This window comes from Pogona vitticeps, chromosome 1 (genome assembly GCF_051106095.1).
Source record: "Pogona vitticeps strain Pit_001003342236 chromosome 1, PviZW2.1, whole genome shotgun sequence".
NCBI lineage: Eukaryota > Metazoa > Chordata > Lepidosauria > Squamata > Agamidae > Pogona > Pogona vitticeps.
Genome location: NC_135783.1, coordinates 94,984,889 through 95,009,917, shown reverse-complemented (window position 1 = coordinate 95,009,917; position 25,029 = coordinate 94,984,889). Strand labels below are relative to the sequence as shown.

The following is a 25,029-nucleotide window of genomic DNA, read 5'->3' as shown; positions in this document are numbered from 1 at the left end:
AGCGTTAACACTTTGAAATCAATGCGGAATCGGATGGGCAGCCAATGCAATGCTTCAAAATAAAATAAAAGTGTATATTTCACACACAGTGGCCTAAACTAATTTTCTGAATCATTTTTCTTCAATCTGTAGTAGCTGATTTACACTGATTTACAATCAGTAGTTTATTGATTTATATTGCTGCTTGCTTCCATGTCCTCAGGCTGCCTGGAGCTTGGAGCAAAATCTAATTGATGGCACAGAAAAAAAGACCTTGTTGCACAAGTCATGAGTTAAAGAAAGTCAGGATGCTTTAATGAAAGCAATCTTGAAGATAATACATATATAGCTTTAGCCAGTCAGTAAGAGCATATATAGATTGATAGGTAATACATACAGACAATTCATTATTTATTTTACTCAGGAGCAAAAACAGACAAGGAGCAATTAATGTCATGTGAGGGTCCCTGCTTCAATTAACTGCCACCATTACTTTAGTGACAGTTGAAGAGTGATTACCAAATATAAGTCATGGGGTTTTATGCTGATCTCCTAACTTCATAGCAACTCTAGAGAGTGCAGTAGTGGAAATGTTTTCTGCAAGCTGATTATGCAGACTCAGCTTGGAAACTGAAAGCTAAGATGTATTTTTTTCTGCTTTGTTAATCAATAAAGATGTTGCAATCACTGCTCCACTAACAGTTCTGTTAATCATACACCAATCTAGATGAAATACTATCATGACTTAAAAGAGGTAAAAAAAGAGAATATATATGATGGCCAAAGCATAAGCAGGTATAGAATATGTATTCAGATAGTTAGGCATAGGTGTTCATGTTATTACTCTGTGCTTTGTTAACATTATTTGATGGAATTTTAAAAAATAAGTTTTATGTATTTATTCCCTGGTGAATGGAAGTTCATACTGTCTTAACATTTGCAGACTGAAAGCTGCTGCTGTTTGCAGTAAGAACCATTGCTGAAAAAGAGAAAATGCAGAATTTTTGCTCAAGAGTAACTTTTGCTTTTCTTGAGGTGGAGAACTTTCCGTCTATGAAGTCTTGTTGACCCATGAGAAAAGTGAATCAGAGGCTGCTGCAGATGGTGGGTGCACCCAGAGTCAAAAGCTTTGCAACATTGTGGGCTTGCCACCCCAGTGTATAGAAATATAGCAAATCTAGGGTATATTTCCGTTAAAGAAAGTCTCACTAATTTCAGTGGGCGTTACTCTCAGATATGTGTGCACACAGGACTGTAGCCTTACTTTGTCCATTTTTTTCTCTTAATGTAATGTTCCCTTAGACATTAAATAAAGTTTTAGTTATTTCTCATTCATTATTATGATACTGAACGTTTTATTTAATTCTCTGTTAGCTGTATTTTCCTTACTGTTGTTTTGCTTATGCATAAATTATTTGTTTTTCTCCTTGGCTATATTTATCACCAGTGAAAATTTATCATTCTAGAGTTTTTCATAATCATATCCCTTCTTCAGTGCTGGATTTATGCATAAGATAAGCAAATCACAGCTCGGGGTCTCTAAATATTAACTCTTTAAAAAAAAACAAATTTCAGCTTCTACATAAATGTCAGAATACAGTAGGACCTTCCCTTATCCACAGGATCAGTATCCACTGATTCACTCATCCACTATCTGAAAATACTGTACTGTAGTAAAAAATAGAAGAAATATTTAAAAAAAAAAAGAAATCCTTTTAAAAATTTGCATGTTTTACCAGAACTGGCCACGAGAGGGAGTCCCTGCCAGAGACCCTACTATAAATTCCTGTTCCTTTCTGGATTTTTCCCCCCTTTTACCAAAGTGGTTCCCAAACTTGTTCAGCTCCCTTTCCTCCCCAATCCTGGTGGCTCAGCCCCTTCCTTTGCCCACTGTGAGAAGCAGGTGTAGAGGTGTGGGGCTGGCCTGGGCCACCTCTGGGCCATCCCTTGCGGGCTCCACCTTTCCCTTCTCTCACCGTTCCCTTCCCTTCTGTCCCCTTCCCTCGAGGCTCCCTTCCCTTCCCTTCACACACACACTTCCCTTCCTTTCGCATGTGCCTCCATTCCCTTCCCTTGTGGGCAGCTCATCCTCTTCCCCCAGGTTCTGCTTCCGACCTAGTCACCGGGGCCTTCAGACACCTCAGGCAGGTGGGCGGGATCCTCCTCCTCCTCCTCCTCCTCTACTGTTGCCTCAGGTCATGTCCATGCTGCAGCACCTGATGGGAAAGCAGACCCAAAAAGGGCAGCATTTGCCCTGGTAGCTCAGCCCCTTTGCCCGCTGCTGCCGCAGGTAGGTGGAGGGGTGTGAGGCATGGCCTGGGCCACCTATTACGAGGGTGGTGACAATGATGGTGGGTAGTGTTTGTGTTTGCTATTATCCATCATTTTTTTGGGATCCATAGGGAAGTTTGGAACCAATGACCTGCAGATATGGGGATCCTACTGTACTATACACCTGTTTGACAATGTTCAGGGATCTCCTGAATTTGTCATAATTTAGGGGTAAGCATCTTTTAATTTGTTCCTGTCCCTTGTATCTCTTCTCCTTGCATGTTTTGCATCAGCAGTATTTGTATGTTTGAGAAAAAAACATAGGAAAACAGATTCCAACCCCCCCCCCCTCCAAATGCCACTTTCAAATAAGTTCAAGAGGATCAGGAAACCCTCTGGAACAGATCTGGAGGAACATGATGCACTCGTTACATTGGATACAGCCCTCAGCACTGCTTTATTTTTGCCGAGGCTTTCTGTTTCCAGAGTGTTTTTCAGTCATTTTTCTCGGGCTTGTTTTCTCTTCAAACAACTCTTCCTGCTATCCATCATTCATCTTATCTGCCTTCTTAAAAAGGCTTTAAAAGTCTTCAGGGTATTTTCTTCCATAAACTTTTCAAGTGTTTACTCCCATTCCCAGTGCTGGCCTTAGCATATGTCATGTTTCTAAAAGGAATGCTCACATGGGAGATTGACACCAAGCAAAAATGGCACATTTGTCCTTTTGCAAAAGCCTAAATGGCACACCATATATTTATTGGAGCATTCCTCTAATAATATTCAATAGGATACAGTGGGGTCTTGACTTAAGAACGGCTTGAGTTAAGAACATTTTGACTTAAGAACCACTCTCACAGGAAAATATTGACTTGACTTACATACTTAGATTTGAGTTAAGAACTGAAAAAAACCCACGTGGGAGGCAGGGAAAGTGCAAAATGTGAACTTTCAGTTAACTGTTGGCCAGTGAAAAGGGTGCCTGTCTGCTTCCTCACTCCTCCCAGCGTTTAGAGAGTGGATTTGGAGACAGTCTTCGGACTGCCTGGTACTGTACTGCCTGGACTGTATTTTCCCTGCCTTCCCTGAACCTTTCTTGAACTAAGAAAAAAAGAAACAAAATATCCCCTTCTAGTGGTCAAAGGCGGAATAGCAGCTTCCCATTAGTTTCTATGGACGGAAAAGAGCAGATACGGATCAAATGGTTTTCAATGCATTCCTATGGGAAATGCAGATTTGACCTGAGAACTTTTTGACTTGAGAACCGCCTTCCAATACGGATTAAGTTCTCAAGTCAAGACCCCACTGTATAATGAAATGAAACACTTTTTAGCACTTGATTAAAAATGGCCAGATTTCACATATAGTTTCTCCTCTCTTACCAGTTCTTTATGCCACTAGTAACTGGTATTTGGAACAGTTCCATTCTTTTAGTACTTTTATTGTTTCTTCTATGTATTCTCAAGATATTTCATTGTAAATTGCCATATTTAATATTCAGGAAGCAAAATCACACAAAAGTCAAAGGGAGCTAGGAATGAGACATAAGAAACAGCTTTAATTCTAGATTGTTTCCTACTGTCACAATGAACCAGCTCTTGGAAGTTTTACTTGTGGCCATGCTGGTTGTGAAATTCTGGGAAATATGGTCCAAAAAAGTAAATTTTCCAGGCTGTCCTCTGATCATTACCTTTGGAGCTGTCAATATGAAAAAGACATATGAATGTGAAGTAGTTGTTTGCATTTCTTGACAAAGGCACATATAATAATCTTTTAATTTATTACTTATAGGAAACCAATTTTGGGGGGAAATGAATACTTTTAATACTTGTACTTCTTTTTAAAATTTGATGCACAGTGGTGCCTCGACTTACGAACGTCCCTGCTTACAAACATTTCAACTTACGAACAGCTCCTGTCGCAACATTTTGCTTCGACTTGTGAACAGATCTTCCACTTACGAACAGAAAAAGGTGGGCAATTCAGATTTCTAACTGTAGGTGGCAACGAGGCTATTTTGTACTGTACTATAGCTCTTTCACTTTTGGCAGTTAGAGAGTGTGTCGTCGTAGTCGGAGGCTTGGAGCTGCCTCCTTCTGCTTTGGAGTGTGTGTCCGCAGGGAGCTAAGCTGCTGTTTTCTCCTTTTAAAAAACTGTTCTGGGTGGGTTTGGGCTGGGGTGGGTATGTTTCTGTGCTGTGTTGTTGGTGGCTTTAGTGTTTGTTTCTGGAGTTTCTTCTTCTTCTTAAACCTCAGCAACGGAGGTGGCTTTAGTGTCTGTTTCTAGAGTTTTTCTTCTTCTTAAACCTCAGCAATAGAGCACCTTCCAACCGGACTTGCTGTGTTCTTTTTAATTTTTTTTTTATTTTTTTCTTCAGCTGGAATTGATTAATCAGTTTTCAATGCATTCCTATGGGAAATGGTGCTTCTACTTATGAACACCATTCCAATATGGATTAAGTTCATAAGTTGAGACACTACTGTAATTACTTACAGCTAAAATATGAATACTGTGAATATATTTCACTGAATAGATATAAAAAGACTTCTCTTTCCCTTGTTGTCACTTAACAGTGAACATTTTGCACTATACAGTTGGCTACACAGATGCAGTAGCTTAGTAGAAAAAATGCTGATAGTGCTGGATGAACTATTGTGCAAGAATCTAGGAAGACATATGTGATATTGGGCAAGAGACTGAATGCAATTTCTTGTGGAAATAGAAATGTACTTCAGAATTTCTTTTTTTTTTTAATGCCAGCATCTTGTGCTAAGTCATGGAGGGGGAACATGTTGTGTATGGAAAAGGTAACTCATAGAAAGATATTTCTAGATAGTCATTTTAATCGCCGCAGTTCTTCCCAGCAACGATAGTTGTAATTTGTCCCATTTCTCCAAATTGTTCTGTATCTCCTTCATTAATTTCATGTAGTTATCTTTGAATAGTGTGCTTGTCTTCTTTGTAATTTGTATTCCTAAATATCGAATTTTCTTCTCCTCTTGGAAGTTCTCTATTAACTCTTGTCGTTCCTGTTCTCTCATGTTTTTGGTAAGTAATTTAGTCTTCTTTTGGTTTATTCTCATTCCTGCCATGTCACCAAAAATTTTTAATGTTGTCATCAGGTCTTCTATTGAATCCAATGGCTCTTCCAGTATGATAACTAAATCATCCGCAAAGGCCTGAAGTTTGTAGACTTGACCTTTCACTTTTAATCCTTTCAATTCCTTTTTATTTCTAATTTGTTTGTTTAGTATTTCCAGAGTCAAAATAAATAGGAGTGGGGAGAGTGGGCACCCCTGTCTAGTACCTTTCTGTATTTAGATTTCTTTTGATGGTTTGCTGTTAATTCTTACTTTTGCCTTTTGCTCAGTATATATTGCTTTGATTAGTTTCATGAATCTTTCTCCAACCTGCAGTATTTTCAACATGTGTATCATAAAATTCCAGTCAAGATTATCGAAAGCTTTCTCCGCATCCAGGAATATCATAGCCATCTGTTTCTCCGGGTGTGCTTCATAGTATTCCAGGGCATTTAAAACTATCCTTATATTATTCTTCACCTGTCTTTTGGGGAGAAACCCAGACTGATCTTGATGGATCAAGTGAGTTAAAATTCTTTTCACTCTAGTTGCCAGAATAGTCATATATATTTTATAATCCACATTCAACAGTGAAATTGGCCTATAATTTTGTATTTCTTTGCCTTCCGTGTTTTCTTTATGTATAAGAAAAATTATCGCTTCAGTCCATGTTGCTGGTATTTTCCCTTCCTCTTCAACACATTCTAACAGCTTCTTAAATGGCTGAAGTAGCACCTTTTCCAGTTCTTTATAATATTCTGCTGGTAGGCCGTCCGGACCTGGTGCTTTCCCATTTTTTTGTTTTTTAAGGGCTTCTATGATTTCAGCATACATTATAGGCTCATTTAAGGACTGAATTTGTTCTTTAGTCAATTTCATATTCTTGTATTTCAGTATATATTTTTCCTGGGTTTCTCTGTCTACTTTTTTTTTCTCATATAGTTTCTGATAAAAATCTTCAGCAATTTTTTTTATTTCTTCCTGTTTGAATTTATCTACTCCCTTTTCATCTTTCAGAGTTTGAATTATTGTCTTCTCCTTCTCTTTCCTTAATTTATATGCTAACCATCTTCCTGATTTGTTTGCATTCTCAAAAAAGTTTTGCTTTGCAAATTTAAGCTTCTTTGCGGTTTCTTTGGTGAGCAATATATTTATCTGGTGTTGTATATATTTTATCTTCTCTGACAAATCTTTATTTGTTGGATTTTGTTTTAACTGCCTCTCTTCCAAAGCTAAACTGCTTTCTAGAATCTCATATTTTTTCCGTCTTTCTCTTTTTAGTTTTGCTCCAAATCTTATGGCAATTCCTCTAAAGAAAGCCTTACTTGCCTCCCAGACTGTACACATTGAAATATCTGGTCTTATATTTATTTATTTATTTATTTATTGGATTTATATACCGCCCCATAGCGCTACAAGCACTCTCCGGGCGGTTTACAATTTTAATTATAAAGGCTACACATTGCCCCCCCAGCAAGCTGGGTACTCATTTTACCGACCTCGGAAGGATGGAAGGCTGAGTCAACCTTGAGCCGGCTACCTGGGATTTGAACCCCAGGTCGTGAGCTCAGTTTTAGCTGCAGTACAGCGTTTTAACCACTGCGCCACGAGGCTCTTAATATATTCTGTTTAAAAAAGAAGTCCATTTCTTCTTTTGCTTGTTTCTTGAATTCTTCATTTTTTAAATGTAGTATATTAAATTTCCAGTTAAATTCTCTTGGTCTACTGCCTGTTTGTAACATAATTGGGTTATGATCTGCAAATGTACTGGGTAGAATATCTATTTGTTCCAATTCTCTCATCAGGTTTGTTGACATCCAGCATGCATCAATCCTTGACCATGATTTATGCCTATTAGAGTAGAAGGTATAATCTCTTGTCTTTGGATTACATGTTCTCCATGCATCCACCATACTCAATTCTTCTGCTAGTTGTAAAAAATTTCTTGGGACGATGTTTCTCTTCTTTTTGCTTATTTTTCCTGATTTTGTATCTAGTTCTCTATCAAAGACGGCATTGAAATCTCCAATTATACAGTAATGGTCATAGTCTTTATTTGCCAGTTCTTGTTGCAGTTGTTTATAAACATTTTCCTGGTTTCCATTTGGTGCATAGACATTGACTAGTAACAATTTCTTGGATTCTCTTTGAATTTCCACCATTACTATCCTTCCATCCTCTGAGGCAAAGGTCAGGCAAGGCTCCCATTCCTTCTTAATATAGATGGCAATTCCTTTCTTCTTCCTGCTCACGTCTGAAGCCGCAAATAGTTTTCCTAATCTTGGCCATTCTAATAATTTCAAATCCTTTCTTTTCACATGAGTTTCCTGGATGCAAATAACATCAAATTTCTGTTTCTGCAGTTGTAGAAAGGTCCTTTTTTGTTTTTGGGGTGAGTTTACGCCATTTACATTTACTGATATAATCTTCATTTGTTTTCTAGACATCTTGCTTGGAATTACTATCTTTTTGTTTTTTCTTCATCGTGCTTCTGGTGCTTATTGGCTCATTTATTTCTTGTTCTTCTAATTCCGTGTCTGATTCTGGTTGGGATAATTGCGTTTGTTCCTCTCGGGATCTTTCTTCTGGTTCCTTGTCATCTGGTTTTTTCAGCTTCTTCTCATTTTTTTCCATGAAATCTCTTGCTTTCATTGGAGATGTTATATTATATCTCTGTGAATCAATCCGGAAAAATAGTCCTTCTGGTGTTAACCATCTATATGAGATTCCATTTTGTTGAAGTAGCTTTACCAAAGTGGTATATTCTTTTCTTCTCTGTCTCACTTGCCAAGGGATTTGTTTTAAGACGTTGATTTGCTTATCTTCTATTGTCAATTGTTTTTCTTGTGAGGCTCTTAGAACCTTATCTCTGATTGCCTTCTTCATGAATCTCAAATGCACTTCTTTTGGTAACTTATTTTTTCTAACATATGCTGTGCTCACTCTGAAGGCTGCTTCCAGACCTTGGCAGAATTCCATCTGCCATCTCTATCGCTGGTGCCAGGGCCTCACTCATTAGTGTCTCCAGATCTTCAGAATCCTTTTCTGGTACATTCTGAATCCTTAACACCTTAAGAGCTCTCTCCATTTCCAACATAATTAGCCTATCTTCACATTGCCTTTGGTTTCTCTGTGTCTGCTGCACCGTTTCTTCAGTTCTGCCCAGTCTGGCATTTGTATCTTCCATTTTCCCTTCTATATCTTGCGTCTTGGTTTTTATTTGCGTTATTTGCTCCTTTGTCTCAGTTAATTCCGTCTGCATATGAGCCATTTGGTTCGTCATTTGTGTCAGGCGTTGATTTATCTGGTCAAAGCCCATCGTCAACAAAGTTTGCATCGTCATTTGCCATTCTTTATCTCATTTTTCTGGTTTCTGGGAGGTCAGTTTCCCTATTGCTGGTGTTTGGGCTGGGGAGGTTCCTGGTGTTTGGGATTTAGTTTTTTTTGTAGCCATTATTCAATCAATCCAACTTCAGAACCCACTATCCACCACCTCCCCCAGACCTTCCCCCAGTCTTTATATTACAATATCTGAGACAGTTTTTAGATTAGCAATTTAAATTTCAACTTTGATACGCCGCAGTTCTCAAATTATCGACCAAGTCCTTCCACAGCAATCCAGGCCAGGTAGAGCCTCAGAAACACAAAAGTTAGTGCCACGCCAAGTTCTAGTATCCCAATGGCTTTTTACCAGACAAATGAGGGAGTTGGCAAAGAAGAGAGTTCAAACCACATGCAGTCTCACCAGAATGAGGGTCTCACCAGAGTAAAAGTCCATACTCCAGTGCTTTCCAGCTCCCACTGTTCTTTCCAGAGCCAGATTGGGACAAAGAGAAGAAAAATTAAAAACAACAACAACAACAAAACACCATGCCTTTCCCACCTCAATATATCCACAGTTTCGTTCCTTTCTTGATGCAAAGGCAGAGAAGTCAGTTAAATGCCATGGAATTATCAGTGATATTCCACTTTCTTCCAGTAGGTGTCGCCCTTTCCCCACACACAGCCTTTCTAGTGCATTGTAGATCCACTTAACAAAGGCTTCCAGGTAGCGCCTCAGAAACACAAAAATTAGTGCCACACAAAGTTCTAGTGTCTCAATGGCGTTTTACCAGACAAATGAGGAAGTTGGCAAAGAAGAGAGTTCAAACCACATGCAGTCTCACCAGAATGAGGGTCTCACCAGAATAAAGGTCCATACTCCAGTGCTTTCCAGCTCCCAATGTTCTTTCCAGAGCCAGATTAGGACAAGGAGAAGAAAATTTTTTAAAAAAAGCCATGCCTTTCCCACCTCAATCTATCCACAATTTCATTCCTTTCTTGATGCAAAGGCAGAGAAGTCAGTTAAATGCCATGAAATTGTCAGTGATATTCCACTTTTTTCCAGTATGTGTCGCCCTTTCCCCATACATGGCCTTTCTAGTACATTATAGATCCACTTAACAAAGGCTTCCCTTCAGTGAACAAAGAAGAAAGAAAAAAGAAAAGGAGGGGGTTTTCTCCTCCACGTAGATAACGCATCTTCCCAGAGTCTCATAAGCCAGTACTTTTGCTATTACCAACTCTGTCGAGTTCTTTGTAACATCCAGATAGGATCAGTCCATAGTTATTTGGTATCAAACAGTTTCCAGGCACAGTTATTATTTTTCTGACCCAGATCGGCCTTGGCTAGTTTAGTTTCATTTTCCAGTTAGCTCATTAAAATAGGGCCGATCAGCAAGAAAAAACTCGCCGCTTTTGAACTTCTTTCGGACTTATCTCCTCTCCAGCTCATTAGCTTAAAGGCACCAAGTTTTATTATTTATTGTCCATTTTTAACTACAAATAAACTATTCTCCTCCGCCTCCACGGATCCGGAGTACTCACTGTTATGTAACTGTGTGTTAGTGTAACTGTGTGTTAGTGTAACTGTGTGACAGGTCCCAGTAGGTCTGGGTTTGTCACATTGATTGGTGGCAGCGGTGGGATACGACTGGTCCAGTTGTCCAGTGGTCCAGCAAAGCCTTGGCAAGTGTGCCCAGAGCAAGGGGGGTCTAGTCAGGGACAGTCTGAGGCGCGTAGGTAATCTTCTAGGTGTACCTCACGGGGAGGTGCGCTAGTAGAAGAACGTGCCAACTGGGGAGACTTAGATTAAGGTGCTCTGAGGCAGCCTAGTTTTGGCGGGAAAAAAGCTGAGGCAAAACTGCGTAGTAACAGTGATCTAGCTTGCCAGCTGAGAGGCCCAGCAGAGGGGGGTAGGCTCTGACTCGATACTGTTGCAATTTAAGTGCTGAAGAACAGCAGCAATCTCTAGGGAGAGCTGGTTCTGAGGCAAAAAGGAAAAAAGTGGTCGTTTTATTCTGAGGCTTGACTTTTTAAAGCAGCCTGTTCTGAGGGGGGATTATGCCCTTGACTCGAAGCCAGATGGCCGAAATGAGTGAAGTGAAAGACCCCCAGATTGACCAAGGTTCTGAGGATGAATTTGGCTCAGTGCAAGGTGACAGCACAGGAGAGCAGAACCCAGAACTCAGAAAATTGATCCTAGTCCAACAGCATGAACTGAGGATGAGGCAATTTGAAATGGAGGAAAGGGAGAGGCAGGAAAGATTGGAGAGAGAGAGAATGGCGTTTGAATTAAAGAGATTGGAACTGATGAACCAGAACAATAATAATAATAGGGATTCTGAGGGAGGCCAATTGTCTAAGGCTGACCTGAAGAAATTCCCTGTGTACCACAAGGGAGATTGTCCTGAGGTGTTCTTTTCCTTAGTGGAAAGAGCGTTTGTGGACTTCTCAGTGAGGGAAACTGAGAAGATGACCATCATGCGGTCTTTAATCAGTGGTAGCCTGGCTGAGGTTTATGCCGAGATGCCTGAGGAACTGATGAAAGATTTTGCAGAGTTTAAAAAACTGGTGTTTGCCAGACATGGGATAAATGCAGAGCAGCTGAGACAAAGATTCAGGTCCCTCACGAAAAAACCAGAACAGACTTTTACCCAAGTGGGGGCCCAATTGGTGAGGCTGCTTGAGAAATGGCTATCGCAGGAAGGGACAGAGACCTATGAGCAGCTTAAAGACTTGATAGCACTGGAACAGTTCTATTCAGTCCTGCAAGGGGAATTGAAATTCCAGGTGAGGGAAAGGAAACCAAAAACTGTGGCAGCAGCCGCAGAGATCGCGGATTTTATTTCCCAAATAAGAAAGCCCTTGGGTGAGGGGAAATCTGTGGGTAAACCCAAAGAAGCCTACAGCAAGTACTCTCAGGGACCAGGGAAAAGCCAGCAAGGGGGAGGGGCCCAGGGTGAAGGGAAGCCCTCAGACATGAAACTAAGACCTCAGAATTTGGAGGGAAAACCCAAACAAGAGGAGAGAGAATCAAAATACACCAGAAAATGTTATTTCTGTCAGGGAAAGGGTCATCTAATCTCAGAGTGTGAGAAATTGAAGCAGCTAAAAGGAATGGTGCCTCAGAATTCTAGTGGGACCAAGCCAAAAGCTGTGTTCTGTGTCCAGAAAGAGCAAAGCTCATTATCACTGAGGGAGCCTGTTGCCATGACTACTCAGTCTGGAACAGCTACCTCTGCTGATCAGGCTGAGGAAAATGGTCCTCTTATAGAGGTGAAGCGCTGCTTGCTGGTAAAAACAGATTCTCAGTTGTTTGAGACAGCCGGGGTGGACGTAGGAATACTTGACCGTCAGTATAGGGGGCTGCGGGACACTTGTTCCCAGGTAACCCTGTGCCATCCAGATATTATTCCTCGGGAGTTTATAATCCCAAATGAGAGCATGAAGGTGGCAGGTATTGAGGGGCAGGTAATCTCTCTGCCAGTAGCAGAGGTACCTGTCAACTTTCAAGGCTGGAGGGGAGATTGGCGGATAGCGATTTCATCGACTCTGCCAGCAGCCGTGCTCGTGGGAAATGACCTGGCTGAACATGTGAAACGGGTGCTAGTGATTACACGCTCACAAGCCACCACAGGGACAGTTCAGGGGGGTAATGATGAGCCAGAGACGGTAGCAGAGGGGAGTTCAGAAGCTGTGGTGGAAACCTTAACCACAGACAGCAGATTTGGACAGGAGCAAAAGGCAGACGCCACTCTCCAAAAGTGTTTTGAACAGGTGACTGACGCCCAGCTAACACCTGAAACCCCAGTGAGATTCCTGGAGAAAAAGGGGATTTTATATAGAGAAACCCTGAGGAATATCTCAAAAGGGGGAGATGGGATCAGAAGTCAGCTGGTGGTACCTGAAAAGTATCGCCCCATGATCTTACAAAGGGGGCACTCTGACATGTTTGCTGCACACTTAGGGGTGAACAAAACACAGCAGAGAATCACGCAGAATTTCTACTGGCCTGACATAGGGAAGCAGATCAGGGAGTTCTGTAAACAATGTGATGTGTGTCAAAGGCAGGGGAATAACCGCGACAGGACCAAAGCAAAGTTGTGCCCTTTGCCTGTGATTGACACTCCGTTCAAATGCATAGGGGTGGATATTGTGGGACCTTTGCCCAAGGACACAAAGAGGGGGAACAGGTTCATTCTAACCATTGTGGACCATGCCACAAGGTATCCTGAAGCCATACCCTTGACTAACATTGAAACTAACACAGTGGCCGATGCTTTGGTGGGGTATATGTCCAGGATGGGATTTGCCTCAGAGATAATCACAGATTTGGGCGCATCGTTCACATCAAAGCTCATGAAACGCTTATGGCAAATCTGTGGAATTAAGCACAAGGAAACCACTGCCTATCATCCGGAAAGTAATGGGTTAACTGAGAAGTTCAATGGGACTCTAATGCGCATGATTAGGGCTTACTTGGCAGAGAATCCAAACAATTGGGACCAGAAGCTGCAATCCCTTTTGTTTGCTTATCGGTCAGTGCCACAAGCCAGTACCGGGTTCAGTCCATTTGAACTTTTATTTGGAAGAAGGGTGAAAGGGCCCCTTGATTTGATCAAGCAAAATTGGGAGCAGATCACCCAGGATGACCCACAAGACGTTGTGACTTACATAGACACCTTGATGAATGACCTAAGGAGAAATCTAGAGCTGGCAGCAGAAAACCTGCAAGCTCAGAAGGTCAGACAGAAAACATGGTATGACCACAAAGCTAGAGAGAGGCACTTTGACCCAGGGGAGGAAGTGCTTTGGCTTAAGCCCTGCAGAGAGAATAAACTGCAGCTCAAATGGGCAGGACCATATAGGGTCATTTCCAAGATGTCAGACCTGAACTACCTAATAGAGCAGGAGGAGAACCAAGCAAGGAGGGTGGTTCATGTGAATGCCCTAAAACCCTACTACAGAGGAGAACAGAGGGTTTTGTTCGCGATAAAAGCAGCTGAGAGTGAGGAAGCGGAATTACCCTTCTGGGAGGGTAGAGGGGAAGTAAAATACAACCCAGAGGAGGTAAAGATCAGTCCTGCACTCACCCAAGACCAGCAGCAAGAACTAAAAATGCTGCTTAGTAAATATCAACAGGTGTTTTCCAACAAGCCGGGGATAGTGAAGGGAGTGATGCATCGGATCCACACAGGGGATGCACCCCCGCAGGCAGTATCCCCATACCGAGTAACGGGACCCTATAGGGACAAGGTGCGGAAGGAGCTGGACGAAATGCTGAGGGAGAACATAATCGTCCCCTCTTCTAGTCCTTGGTCCTCTCCGATAGTCCTTGTGGACAAGCCTGATGGGAGCATTAGGTTTTGTGTCGATTACAGGAAATTAAACCGTGTAACCACTCCTGATGCCTACCCAATGCCCAGGCTAGACAACCTGATTGAAACCATAGGGGGTTGTCGGTTCATCTCATCATTGGACCTGGTAAAGGGATATTGGCAATTAAGAATTGATCCCAGGGATCAAGAAAAAACTGCCTTTTGCAGCCCTTTTGGTCTCTATGAGTTTCGAGTCCTGAGCTTTGGTCTCAGAAATGCACCAGCCACATTCCAAAGGCTGATGGACCAGACCTTGGCAGGGCTCAGTGACTTTACAGTGGCCTACATTGACGACATAGGGATCTTCAGTAATACCTGGGAAGATCACCTGATACACCTGGAGTTAGTGCTGCAGAGGTTAAGTGCAGCAGGGCTAACAGTAAAGGCCAGCAAGTGTCAGCTGGGTAGCCCAGAAATAAAATACTTGGGTCACATGGTAGGGGGAGGAATGATAAAACCCCTGGAGGCCAAAATAGAAGCTGTTCGTGATTGGCCTAGACCCAACACCAAGAAAAAAGTCAAATCATTTCTTGGGTTGGTGGGCTACTACAGAAAGTTCATCCCGAGGTTTAGCGAGATTGCGGCTCCGCTGACCGATCTGACGAGGAAGAAGGCTGATGACCGCATCCCATGGACCGGCGACTGTGAGGCGGCGTTCCAGAGGTTGAAGGAGGCGTTAATCAACTATCCTGTGCTGCGTGCTCCAGACTTCGACCGGGAGTTCATCATCTACACCGATGCGTCTAACAGCGGGGTAGGAGCAGTTCTGTGCCAGGAGGATGAGAATGGTGACCAGCATCCAGTGTCCTACCTGAGTAGGAAACTTCAAAAAGGTGAGAGACATTTGGCAACCGTGGAGAAGGAGTGTTTGGCCATAGTCTACGCGATCCAGAAGGCCAAGCCTTACATCTGGGGAAGACATTTTATTCTGTGTACTGACCATTCACCATTGCAATGGTTAAAGACAATGAAAACCCACAATAGCAAGCTTATGAGGTGGGCTTTAAACCTACAGGACTATGACTTTGAAGTGAAGGTGGTCAGGGGGTCAGTGAACTGTGTTGCTGACGCCTTATCAAGAAGACCTGAAGAATGAAGACGGCAAAAGAACATGGACTATGTGTATATAATGATGACAAACAGTTAAATGTACCTGTTTTTGAATTTGGTTTGTATGAATAAAGGTAAATTAATGTAATGTATATGGTAAATGTTTAAATGCATAATTGCTATGGTTAACTTAGAGTGTAAGGATAAGTAAGTATAATATGGTATGTATAACTGTTGTTGTGTGTTTTATTCAGGTTGTTTTTTGGTGAAAAGCACGTTAGCTTTCCCCCTACAAAACAACTTATAAAGAGGGGAGGTGTTACATAACAGCACTGATGTTACCTGTCTGTCATGGGTTTGGAGGGAAAGTTCCATCCTATGGAGAGTGGAAGGCGGGACATCAGGAGGAGGGGCTGTACTGTATAAATATGTGATGCGTGTGTGGAGATGCTGAGAGATGCTGAGAGACACTGGGTTGTGACGAAGCAGCAGCTGGGAAGAAGAAGCTGTTGTGGGAGTCTGTGTGTCAGACAGGGTACTTCTGTGTGTCAGAGTACCAACCTGATAGGTTCAGGTGTCTGTTGGTTAGCCAGAACTGATAGGTTCAGGGTCTGGGCTTTAAGTTAAGGTTCTGGGTGAACCAAACTGTATGCTTGTATGAGTGAGAATAAGCCACGTTACTTTATGTTATTCACCTAATTGTTTTATTTACCCTGTTTGTATTTAAAATAAACCTTATTCTTTTATTGTTTGAAAATCCATCCCTGGTCTGTGTGACTTATTATAGGGAATGGTTGGTGGCAGCTTAGTGTAACTGTGTGACAGGTCCCAGTAGGTCTGGGTTTGTCACACTCACTGCTTATCACCAAAAAAATGGCGTTCTGGTCAGCCCATGCCTCGTGAATCTCTTCAGAGGATGAAAAGATTAGCCACCGCCTCTCATTCCTTCCTCTGTCGCTCACACACAGCCCAGAAGAACTTCTACCAGCTCTTCCTTCACCTTTGCTGTCCCTAAAGGTGTCCGGACTGATTGGTTTCGAGCATTTCTCAGAGAGGGTTCTCTGAGTACAGCTGGACGGCACAGTGACGAAGCTCCGCTCTCCATACAACTAACAACAACTAACATAAATTATTTCGTATTCAACAATAATAGTCAAAAGTTCTTTGTGGTCTCCCTGAAATACACATATGGGCTGTTTCTGTGCTTGTGTGAAACTCCTCGGAACTACAGATGGGATATTTATATTTGTTAACAAATATGAATATTCCTGGCCCAGGTGTCCTGGATCCCCAGGCCCACCTCCCAGAGGCAACGCATCCACTTATGGGTCATGGAGCAGCACATGGGGATGGCTGCCATTGCTCCACCTTCCTGATCTTCTAGCTACTCGGCAGCTGAGTGGTGAGACTCATCCTACTACCCCGTGGCTAGAGTGGCCAGAAGAGAAGGAAGGCAGAGCAGCGGCAGCTGGCCTTCATCACAGACTGGTGTGCAGATCCGGATGCTGACTCTGTGGCTGTAACCCGTTAAGTGGATAGGTCAGTTCTAGGAGACAGGCCTGGGGATCTGGGACACCTGGGCCAGGGATGCTCATACTCGTTAATGAATACAAATATTCCATCTCTACTCAGAACATTCTAAAACTTAAATAGAAAAAACATCTCTCCCACACACTGCCAGGGCCAGATTAAGACCTTTAGAGGCCCTACGCACTTAAAAGATTATGGTGTCTCCTATGAATATAACATGTAGCAGGTCCGACGGCTTAAAAAAATTATGTGCACATTATATGCATGAAAATACAATAATTTAACTGTATAGCAAGTGGCAAAAAATAACAAAGTATCATATGCAAAGTCATATGTACAATCAAATTACCAGCTTCCAGGCAAATCTTGTGTTTTCAGGCTTTCATGCAGTCATATTTTGTCAGAATCTGTAAATTGAAAAGCTCAAACAAAAGCTTAAAATCCCTTTTGGGCGTTTTAAGAATGGCTGTTATTTCTTTGGCTTGCACATATAGGGCAGAAGCCATAGATCTAAAATACCAGCAGCTCTTTTTATCCTTATCCCCATTCAAATTCCCAAAATACACAAGTAAAAATAAGTAATAAATAAGTGATGATGATTGATCGTTTCACTCAATCTATGAGTTTTCTCACTGGGTGAGTCAGTATACTTCATAGTTTTTACTGGTTTATACTCAATTACTTTCTCCAGCTTTTGGTAGAAAGATAAAAGGGAGGGAGCCAACCTAATTCCCCAAGGGAGGGCATTCCAGAGTCTGAGATGTGTTACAGAGAAAGCCCTCTCTTGTGTCTTCATCAAGCATACCTGTGATGGCAATGGGACCAAAAGGAGGGCCTCTTTTGAACATCTTAACAGTGGAGAAGGATCATATGGGTCCTTTGGCTAGCTTGAGTTGTTCTATACCTTTCAACCAATTCCTCTGTTACACAAAGTAATAATAAAGCTTCAACAGGAAAGGTCAAATGGAATCCTCATAGTCCTCTGGTGGGCCTGTTGGGCATGGTTCACGATCCTGAAACTAATGGCTTGTGATTTTTTCAATCGGCACCTCATTCCTCACTTAATTGCTAAGAACAAGGGTTCAATCTATCATCCAGATTTACCACACAACCCTTTTTTACAATTTTAGAAGGAAAAGGTCATCATTTTTCCTTTCTACTTAAAATAGTTTCTGAATTCCATTTCAACCCATTGTTCTTCCAGCATTTTTTCTATCACCTTAATCAGACCTTGAGAAAACACTACATACCTTGTTGAGCTTTAATAGTCTATTCTCCAAGAATTAAACATATATGAAAAATTAACAGACTCTTTGTTAGTTATCAGAGATTAAGAATAGGGACTCAAAGAATGGTTCATGCTACATTTGGCAGAGCTGTGGTATTCTCCTTGTTGGCATGACATCCCACCAGCCAGCAAATGAACTTATCACCCATATACTGTATGTGGTTCACAGAGAACGCAAAGAAGGACAGGTTACTTCCTGTGATCTTGTGCAGTTCCCTTCTATCTTTCATCTGAACTGTGCTGGATGGATGACTCAGGAACATCATGATATCATAACAAAAATTCTTTATTTGGTAACAACTTGCATATTCCAACATCAACAACAGATTCTTTTCTAATGTTTATGATGAATATAACATTAGAAACTGTTGACTGCAAGGCACCTAGTTAGAGAAACATAATATGAACTATAAGAATTTGATTTTAGGTTTATAATGCTATAAGTGATGTGGAATATAAGTGATGTGGAGTTAAGATTTATAAATTATAAAAAGGGGGAATGTTATTTGATGAATGTAATAATAAAAATTATGGATTGAGAGGCACACAAGTAGACATAAAATTGATGTGATTTATATAATGCAAGTAATTTCGACTATGTTTGGAGTCAAACGGCAATTAAGAATTTCTAACTATGTAATCTGAAATGTTTATGATGAATATAACATTAGAAATTGTTGATTGTAAGGCATATATTTAGAGAAACAAAATATATATGAATTGTAAATCGATTAAGTAAATAAGGTTATATATATATATAGTATACAGTGCTGCCTTGCTTTACGAGTGCTTCGCTATGCGATGAATTCGCATAGCGAGGGGGTCCGGGCCATGGCTGGAGCGTTCGCTCAGCGATGGCCCCTATAGCGTTTTTTCGCTTTGTGATGATCGCTAAGCAATTCGCTTAGCGATTTTCGCAGAACGAAGCGGGGAGAACAGCTGATCGGCGGTTCCAAAATGGCTGCCGGAAGGTCCCGCCGCATTTTCGCGCCCTGCCCTCTCTTACCGAGGGCGCGAAAATGACGGCGCTATGGAGGAACATCGCTTAACGGTGAGTTTTAAAGCCATAGGAACGCATTGAACTTTGTTCAATGCGTTTCTATGGCTTTCTTATTCCCATTTAGCGATGTTTTCGCATAGCGAAGGTTAATCTGGAACGGATTAACCTCGCTATGCGAGGCACCACTCTGTGTGTGTGTGTGTGTGTGTGTGTGTGTGTGTGTGTGTGTGTGTGTAATCTCCATTTTTTGAAATACTGATGGCATGTGAAATACTGATATGAAATATATGTATGCATAGATGTTTGTTAGAGTGAACATAGTACAGTGGTGCCCCGCATAGCGACGATAATCCGTGCAGCAAAAATAGTCGCTATACGGATTCATCGCTATGCGGGGGGAAAAAGCCCATAGGAATGCATTAAAACCCGTTTAATGCGTTCCTATGGGCAAAAATCTCACCTTAAAGTGAAAATCCTCCATATGGCGGTCATTTTCACTACCCGGTAAGCGAGGAATCCAGGCAAAAACACAGTGGGCGGCCATTTTATTTATCCGGTGGCCATTTTGGAACCGCCCACCAGCTGTTCTAAAAACATCACTATGCGAAAATCAGTAAGCGAAACAGCTTACCGATCATCACAAAGCGATTTTTTACCATTTAAATCATCGCAATGCGATCGCTTTTGCGATCATAAAAGCCAAATTGCTATGCGGATTCGTCGTTAACCGGGGCACTCGTTAAGTGAGGCACCACTGTACTGGAGACTATTCAATTATAAGGCACTCACATAGAGCTATTAAGCACATATGAATTACAACATGATTATGTAACTAAGGTTAGACAAATATATCGTTTGGTTTTGTTTTTTCTTTCTGAAATGCTGATTTCTCATGATGGTAAAGCATTGATATTCTGAGATATAATTGGTTATCCAAGGATGCAAGAGAAAGAATCTATAAAAAAATCAATCACTAGAATTATTATAACTTTAGGATGGTTTATATTGAACTAAACTTTTAAGAACAAAAAGTTTGATGCAGTCAGATTTATATAATGGATTATATTGTACGGAAATGCCTCCACCCTGCCTATATGTGGGGGTTTTTTTTTGCTTGTCTCGTGTGCTTTTTGTTAGTTTTGTGTTTATAGGTGTGATAAAAAAAGTTAAAAAAACACCACAGATTCTGCCTCTTGCTTCAGAGATACCATTTCCTTTCTCATTAAACCATAACAAATCCCCCTCTGGTTGCATAGGAGTTTCTGTGCAGTCTCTGTAACGCCATGTCCATGGAACGCCTGATACTTTGGATACACTTGTAGCTGAACTTATTGGGGAGGGTGGAAAACCCAGCCCACCTGTAGTTTCCACACTTTCTTGCCTGGGTTTTGTCTCATTCTTGGCCTGAAGGGACACATCCCGCCGGGTATCCCAGGACAATCTGGCCATGGCTTGTTCTCCCGTCTCTGAGCCTCCCGTTGCTGTCACTCTCAGAGCTTTCTTCTCTGTTCCCTTTCTTCAGTCTCATCCCAGTAAGGTGACTTTCTATACGTTTTTCTCCTCCACTCTTTCTCAGCATACTCTCTAGGGACCTTAAACTCTGTCCACTCCCTTGTCCAGGGGTCCTCTTGCACTACCATGTTTCCCTGAAAATAAAAGATTATTTTATTAATTTTTTTTCCAAAACGCATTAGGGCTTATTTTCAGGGGATGTTTTATTTTTTTCATGTACAACAATCTACATTTATTCAAATACAGTCATGTCATCTTTTTGTTGCTGCACAATGGTGGAGAGCGGGGTTTCACTTAACTGGGGCTTATTTTTGGGGTAGGTCTTATATTACGAGCATCTCAAAAAAACCATACTAGGGCTTATTTTCAGGTTAGGTCTTATTTTCAGAAAACAGGGTATTTCAACCCAGTCCTTTTTTCTTTCATCTCCTTCTTCCTCCACCCAATATGCTTCCCCCTCTTCTATCTCCAACTGCCCCCTTCGCCCTTTCCCCATTTTATTTTATCTCCCTTTCCCACCAAAATGACACCCTCTGGTGGCTCTTTCTTCTCTTGTTCTTTCTGCCCCTGCTCTTCCAAACACAGTTCCTTTAGGAGGTTCTCCTTCAGGGTGGGCATCTGTCCCTCAGTGTCTTCAGTCAAGGAGGCAGACAGTGCACTCTGAGGAGTGCCCCTTGGGGTACTCCCAGCCTCACACTTACCTGTAACTGTAGTTCTTCGAGTTGTTATCCATGAATTCACGTAACTTGCCCATCCTCCACTAATTCCACCACACGATTACAGTATTTCATATACAGTGGTGGACTAGGGAAACCAAGGGATGGTTGCTAGGTGAGTGGACATGCACAGGGCTGCCCCATGCTCTAACAGTTTTTCTATTTAAGCACTAGAATCTTCCAATGAGTTTGTGCAGGCACAGAAACACCCCATATATGTGAATTATAGATGACCACGCAAAGAACTACAGTTACAGGTAAGTAACCTGTCCTTGTAATGAAACCAGAAACAGATCTATGAAAATCCATACTTATTTTTTTTTAAAAGACAATTTTTAAAAAGAATTATTTCTTGTATAGGGCAGGATCCACTGCAGATCTTCTGCCGTAAGAACAGTCGAATTTAAGAGAACTGGGCAAGAAGCACGTTTTCTTCCAAATACTGTACATTCCACACACCTACTCCAGAGGATTAGGAAGATATTAACAACTAATAAACCGGGCAGGGTTTTTTTTTCTTTTTCTTCTTAAGGATCTCCATGCTATGTATGACTTCAGAAATCTTAAATCATTGTGCCTGGAGCCACCAGACATGCTGCATTATTTTTTGAGTTCTGCATCACACCTTTTCAAAGTTCTAAACTGAAATTTAACCTCCAAAGCAAGTTCCTGTTCCTTTGTTAAGATTTATTTGTTCTTACAAAAGTATTCTTCCAGAGCTACTTTGTTTTCCAAATCCAGATCCTTACATTTTGCCAGATGCACTTCCTTTGTTTAAAACTATTTAACAGCAGGAGGAGCCCAATGACTAAGTTGCAACAAAATGTTCATTTCTACACGGAGCCATAAATTAAGCACTGTTCTGAGAAAGGGTATAGATCTTTGACTTCTGTATTGCTCAATATATCTAATTAGTCTTTCTGTGCTAAATTTTATTCTCCACCTTACTTTGTTTTACTTAGGATCAAATATTTTTATCATTATTAACATTTTATGTCTATAAAAATGCTTTTATGGGACCTATTTAAAGCAAATTAAAATAATACTGAATTATCACATTATACGGGGCTTTTTGTCCTTCCTTAAGCCTTTCTCCTCCTTTTAGGTTCAGCCTTGTGGTAATTGGCTGTGGAATGTTTTCAGTATTTTAGACTGTGTGTATTGTATCAAGAACAAAGATATACTGAAAACTAGGTTGTGAATGTTGGATGAGAGCATTTGGGGTGGGGTGGGGGAGAAAGAATTTATGACCCAAGCTAACCTAACTAGAAATTGCTATGCATATCAGTGGTCAATACAATAATAACACTTAACAATTACTGTACTGTATTGCTATCAGAAATATAGGATGCAGGCAACACATGTTTATGAGGTTACATGAGGGGGAAAAGGCTGTTATTTGCCACCTCAGTGGTCTTTTATATTCTGGATCTGAAACTACACTCCCAAGAAAAACCTGATAAAATCTGAAGTGACACCTGTCATAGTACATGACACTAAGCCGTACAGTGGTTCAAAATCTTTTGTTCTATTTATTCCCATCCTCCTGTTCACCAGCCCCTTGTTCCTCCCTCAACTATCATAATCCGTCTGTCATTGTCCTGTTTTTCTCCATTGCCTCTCCATTTGCACATATGGAAGACCGATTCCATTTTAAAACCCATACAGTATTTAAAAATGCATGTCCAAAGATTTATGAATCATGACTATGTAAGAGGGAATGGGAGGAGGGTACAATGTTCCTGTCATGTGACATCATACCGAGACCCCAACATGCCCATGGCAACAGTATCAACTACCCCCCCACAGTATCTCTCACCATGTGTATTGATATGTTGGATTAAAACACATAGGAAAAAGTCCAACAACTTGAGTGTGTGTTACAAATTGGGTTATGCCTGTTTGTAGCTAATATGCAGCAACAATACTTTTCCTGGTTTATTGCAACCAGAGTGACAACTGTATACATAATGACAACTGACATTTGGTATATACTGTTTGGAAAACATTAACTGCCAAGATAATTTGCAACAAAGAGAAATTTGCAAATATCCATCCACCCTACCTACCAGTGTATTTTCACGGGGGGGGGGGGGGAGTTAATGTTCAGAGAGAGAGATGGTGGAAATTAAGTGCTCAGATATTAAGTGGCAGTCAAACATGTCAAGAAATACTTACAAAAGAATGGAAAGGCACTTTGAAAGGAAACAATGTGTAGTTCCTTCAACAATCAACGGTCAAATACCAAAAACAAAGGACTAGGGTGTGCACTGCCTTTCATATGACAAGGTCCTGTTTAAAGTTTAAATGAGATTCAAAGATAAACACAAGACAAATACGTAATCCAATCCTCAATTACCCAACTGAAGTAGGAAACATGAAAACATATGACATGTTTTTTTTAAAAAGTAGAACAATTTATCATTAGCTGGATAAATGGTTTGGTTATCTGGCTGTGGAGCCAGAGGTTGGGAATTAACTTCCCCACAGTGCGTCCCAGAAGAACTAGTGTGTGTGGACTTGGGGAAGTTGCACAGGCCCAGGGTGGCCCCAGAAGAAAATGATAAACCACTTCTGAGTACACTCTCCCTTGAAACCCCTGAAAACAACAAAAAGATGTGGGCAAAAATGCTTCTACAGTAGTGTCCCATTTATTTATGCTGCCTTTCTTGCAAGAATGGTAGGATATGAAGAATGAATGAGACTCATTGCTCACAAAGTCAATTCGATTGAAAATGAGTAACTAGATTAAAATATTATTTTCCCCTTTCCTCTTTGGGCCGTTTCCTTTTGCTATTCACCTCACCCCCAACTCAAGAATAGAACCAAATTATCTTGCCACTTTTAAAACGAATACTTTTATTCCCCTGTGACCTTTGGTGGTTCAAAGTCCACTTCCTCAGGCACTGGAGTGCAAATACATTCGCTTAAATGCACCTCCCGCCCATGACCAGGTGAGAATACAGATAAACAGGCAATAATAAAGTGACAATGGGGCGTTGACAAAAGGCGTTCGATTATCAAGACGTTTCCTTGACACAAGAAAAAAGGCTATCCAGCGACGCTCAGGAGGAGAGCCGTATTGCCTCCTTTCACGTATCGCCAAGTCGGGGGTCGTTTACTCCCGACAAGTCAACGACGCGCCTTCCAAGCGTGCCAGGCTCTCTCTCTCTCTCTCTTGAGGGAGGGAGGGAGGCCCACCTGCCCCTACTTGGTGCCAAGGGAGCCTTAGCAAAAGGCACGTCCCTTGGCCCTGTACCTTGGCCGGCTATTTTTGTGCTCTCGCAGCCAAGCCAATAACTTGGTGTCACGGTCTTGCGGCAGATGAACTGACAGCACGGAGGCATATCTACACACCCCCTGGCTTAGCCTATCTCTTCGCACCCTCTGAGACCGGCGTGGCTGGGCGCGAAGATTATTGCAGTATTTGTTTCCCCTCAGAACTCCGCTCTTCAGGTCTGGAAGGCGGGGGGGGGGGCGAGAGGAGGAGGAGGAGGAGGAGGAGGAGGGAAGCAGCTCCTTTTGCCTTCTCCGCGCGCCACCCCCCCTCCTCCAACTGCCTCTTCTCGGTGGTCGTTACCTTTTGATTTAGCGCCGGCCGCGTGCCGTGCGCGCTCACACACACGCGCTCCTTTTCTCTCCTTCCCCCCCCCCCCCCGCCTTACTTGCCTCGAGTCGTAGCCAGGCGGAGCTCACTTCCCTCCGTTACCGGCAATCAGCGCTTCAAGCCCTTCTCTTTCCCCTCCCGACACCAATCCTACCAGGGGGCGGGACTTCGAGGTTCCTACCTAGTGGAAGGCTCAGTGATGAGTGGATGGGAAACGAGCACGTCCTCCTCCTGGCCACGTCCCTTGTTGGTCGTGGGGCTTGGATCTTTAAAAATAACCTGGAGGCAGCTTGGACGGCA

At 41.9% G+C, this 25,029-nt stretch overlaps 1 long non-coding RNA gene across 1 annotated transcript; it reads right to left on the bottom strand.

Annotated features, from left to right (window-relative positions):
- Positions 1–19,751: 19,751 nt before the first annotated feature.
- On the bottom strand, positions 19,752–24,902 carry LOC140706665 (uncharacterized). Its single transcript, XR_012086452.2, has 2 exons — positions 24,792–24,902; positions 19,752–20,540 (listed from the first exon to the last, which is right to left on the bottom strand). It is a non-coding gene; the product is annotated as an uncharacterized LOC140706665 (long non-coding RNA).
- Positions 24,903–25,029: the final 127 nt, after the last annotated feature.